Source organism: Pinus tabuliformis, chromosome 3_2, assembly GCF_031772625.1.
Source record: "Pinus tabuliformis cultivar Carrire ecotype Pingquan chromosome 3_2, CPIR1, whole genome shotgun sequence".
Classification (NCBI taxonomy): domain Eukaryota; kingdom Viridiplantae; phylum Streptophyta; class Pinopsida; order Pinales; family Pinaceae; genus Pinus; species Pinus tabuliformis.
The window spans coordinates 1,251,483,111-1,251,487,678 of NC_142302.1; positions in this window are offsets into that span (position 1 = coordinate 1,251,483,111).

Here is a 4,568-nt window from a genome sequence, read left to right on the forward strand (position 1 = left end):
TTGTTTGTTGCATACTGTAGCCAACGATTCAGGAAACAGGCCTAGAAAGTCTTTATACATGTCTATTTGTATTGTTTGTGTTTCTGTCTTGTATTTGAGATCGAACGCATTCTACAACATGCTTGAAGCTAGACTTTATAAATAGCATCAAACTATATGGACTTTAAAATGAATATATGTTGTTTGAAAATGCAATTATGACATAATGCATTTCGTATTATTAGTCCTTCCCTGGGACTATATGCAATCGATCAATTGCTGACCGTTGCTTGATCCGCATGATTTTTCATTATAATAGCATTATAACCTTAAGCCAAATGAAAGTTTTGGGCTCGAAAGGTTTTGTTTTATATTACCTATGTTTCTGTTTACTGTTAGCTGTACAATTTGCTTAAATTTTTTCCATGTTCCTAAACACATCTGATTCAAAGTCAAACGTAGAGTTATATTTTGGAAACAAATGCTACAGGGTAACTGCTTTGCATAAAATCTGGTAACATTACCAAGAAAGAATTTATCCCACAGACCATCTGAATATGCCATATATCTGGAGACTGCTGACATGATTTGCAGTTTACAATCTGAACAATGCTCACATGGTTTCCAATCTACAAAGCACAAAGGACACAATGGCTAATATACATTTCTGGTAGCTTCCACTCATTCCATTGGTATTCTTGCTCGGACTCAATGCTGAATTTCAAACCAGTAAGTTTATCTGAACCCATTTCATTTTTTATATCATTTGAAGTCCAAACCTTATTTCAGAAGTTTATGACTTTGTAGGTTCATGGTTTTGATCTCTCCTTGTGCATTGCCATGTTTAACTAGTTAGCATGAATATGAAGTTTGTATTTGTTGTTGGTGGCGTTCCTGTTCTGCTTGTTTAGCTTGATCTTATTTTGAAATTTTGTTGTCTAATTAGCAGCACTGTTGCAATGACTTCTGAAACGAAGCACAGAACAGCTGCCAATATTAGAATATTACCAACAGAACGCCTTGCTCAGTGTGCTTTCGAAACTAATCAGTTGGTTCAGGTATATACAATACTGACTTTGTAATAAATTGTTTTTGCAAATTAAAACAGATCTCGTCAAGATTGGAAAACTGGAACAAGCCATGTTAGAGATCTGTTTTACTCTTATACAGCCATAAGTATTGCAGAAGAAGCCTTAGTTCAGATAACTCCTTAACATGTTTTCTCTCAAATATGTCCTCTGTTCAATTTACAATGTTATCATTTTATTCTAACCAACTGTTTCTTCTACAGATTGCAAAATGCAGGAACATGCTGGCCTTCACGTCCAGAACAAATGCAAAAGTAATATGAATATGGTTCTGCATTTTCATGTTTAGCTAGTTAACATGAATCTGAAGTTTGATGGCAGATACAGTTCTCTAACCAGTAATAGCATTGCATATGATAAAATACCTTTCAGCAGCTTGATCTTATTTTGAAATTGTGTTGTCTAATTGGCAGGGGTGCTGCACTGACTTCTGATATGAGGCACGCAACAGCTACCAATATTAGGGTATTACAAAGAGGAGAGCTTCCTCGGTGTGCTTTCGAAACTGATCACTTGGTTCAGGTATATACAATACTGACTTTCTAATAAATTGTTTTTGCCAATCAAAGTATTTCATTCCAAGCTAATATGATTATCTCCTAAATTCTCAAGCTTTCAGTAAAATCAAAGTGGCATATCCTTATACTTGTTAAGGATTTCATTACAAATTAATACAATTATCCCCTAAATTTGCAAGCTGAGTAGAAATCAAAGTGGCGTATCCTTTCGAGGATTTCGTACTGTGGCATTATGATTATCCTCTATCTGTTACTTTATTTTTTTTCTTCTCCTATCTGTCACTTCAGTTTGAATCTTCTGCTGCATTGTTGACGTTCTGTTTTACTTGGTGGTGCATCAGAAGAAAAACAGCTTCAATCAGGGTAAAAGGAGGCTCAAGTTAGCGTGAATCTGAAGTTTGATCGCAGATACAGTTCTGTAACCAGTAATAGCATTGCATACGATAAAACACCTTTCAGCAGCTTGATCTTATTTTGAAATTGTGTTGTTCCCTGCTCACATAAGGCAAGTACAATCTGCAACTATTTGATGCTTCTTTCTGTTTGCAAGTATTTCAGGTTTTTTTGCAAATACCTTATCCAGACATCTTTGTTTTATTTATGGATCAAGATATTATTAGATGCAAAATTGAGTTGAGATGTTTTAGGTTACACTTCCATGTTATTTCAGTCTTGCATAATTTGACTACTGTTTTGACTCAACTAGTTTATTTGCATGAGCAAGTGCAGTTGATGATATAAAGTGCAACTCGTGACACAGCATCATGATGATGTTACATGTGTTTATTCTTTCCCAAATATTTCTGTTAGCTTACCTAAGTTGTCAAATTTTTCCATCGCATGGAGCACCGCATCAAATTCTGTTGGATTCGGATATAGATAGAAATGACTTTTTTGCAATTCTTTATCTTCTAAAACAGAACCGCTCAGAGTTCAACGTGAAAGTACGTTTATTTTCTGCTTCACTTGGTTTTACATATATGTCTCTAAAACTTTCCTACGTGTTAGTCTGGATTCTGTGTGCATTCTGTTTTAGTTTAATTGCATTCATTTGACTCGAGAATAAAAAAAGAAAGATCATGACACATAGTTATTTAGAAATAATAAATAAAATGATGCAAGCTTTTAAAATAAGCATGATAAAGAATGTCCAAGCAGTAAGTTTACCTCAACCCATTTCATTTTTTATATCATTTGAAGTGCACTTCACACACAGTGTTGTGTATGCAGAAGCTACCTTTGGAGTACTTCGGCAAGGGGACTTAAACCTTTTTATGAAACCCGTGCCTAAAATTTCTAGTCGGTTCTTTGCATTTAATTGCCTACATCCTCAGCATTGTGCAATATTTTCAGCCAATGTTTCTATTAGACCTCATTGAAAAGCACGTGCTACAAGCCTTGTTCCAAAAGTTTATGGCTTTGTAGCCTCACACTTTTGATCTCTCCTTCTGCATTCTCATGTTTAGCTAGTTAGCGTGAATCTGAAGTTTGATCGCAGATACAGTTCTGTAAGCAGTAATAGGATTGCATATGATAAAGTACGTTTCAGCAACTTGATCTTATTTTGAAATTGTGTTGTCTAATTGGCAGGGGTGCTGTACTGACTTCTGATATGAGGCACACAACAGCTGCCAATATTAGAATATTACAAAGAGAACAACTTCCTCGGTGTGCTTTCGAAACTGATCAGTTGGTTCAGGTATGTACAATACTCACTTTCTAATAAATTGTTTTTGCAAATCAAAACAGATCTCGTCAACATTGCAAAGCTGCAACAAGCCATCTTAGGCATGTGTTTTAGTCTTATACAGCTTTAGTCAACAAAGCAACCTTCCGTTCTAGGAGTAATATCAAAGTCGAATATTCATAGATCCATAACAGAATTACAAACTTAAAAAAACATTATGCACCAAAGTAAACATACACATAAATTATACAACCGAAAAACCTTGAATACACGCCATAGCTTCACTCAGGTCGTCTCGTTCCAAATGCCGGTCGAAACTGACATTTACAGAAATTTCCATAAAACCCATGTAGCTAAGACAAGCCCACAGCATCACGGCAGGCAGAAACCGCATTGTGTTTTCACTGCAGACAATACAACAAATACAAACGAAAAATCGCAGAGATTGCAGAGCTAAACAACCAAGTAACAATAATAACCCAAAGGGCGCGAACACGGTCCGATTCATACCAACGTTACACAACGGCTTGGGAGTCACCGGACCACGTGCCCTTCACCTCGAACGATGCAAGGCCCCCAATAACACCCCAAAACCTTTCCACCCCCAAAACCAACCTTTCCAACCCCCAAAACCTTGGTTCGACTTAGCTTATATCACTCATAAAAGCCATGCAGGTAACAGAAACCCTCAGTATTTAACCAGAATGCCATTAACTTATAATGCTCAAATAACCATGGACTCTTGAAGGAAACGAAGAGACAATACTGCTGGACCTACGAAGCAGGCAAGACTGCAGAGTTAAACAACCAAGTAACAATAATAACCCAAAGGGCGCGAACATGGTAAAACCCAAGTCGAGTAACTTTCCAGGATCTCGACGAGGGACAATTGTCCGCCCACAAGACCACCACAGACGAAAAATCGCACAGACTGCAGAGCTAAACAAGCAAGTAACAATACCCGAGCAACCAGGAACTCCACCACAGACGAAAATCAGACAGACTGCAGAGCTAAACAAGCAAGTAACAATACCAACCCAAAGGCCGCGAAGACAGTAAAACCCAAAGGCCACGAAGACAGTAAAACCCAAGCCGAACTTTCCAGCATCTCGAGGAGGAACAGCTGGCCGCCGATCAGACCACCACAGCACATGCCGGCCACAGCTAAGACAAACCCTCAATATTCAACCACAATGCCATTAACTTATAATGCTCAAATAACCATGGACTCTTGCATGCTCAAATAACAAGCTCAATTGTTGATGCCTTGCTATGAACACACTTTATTTACTGATC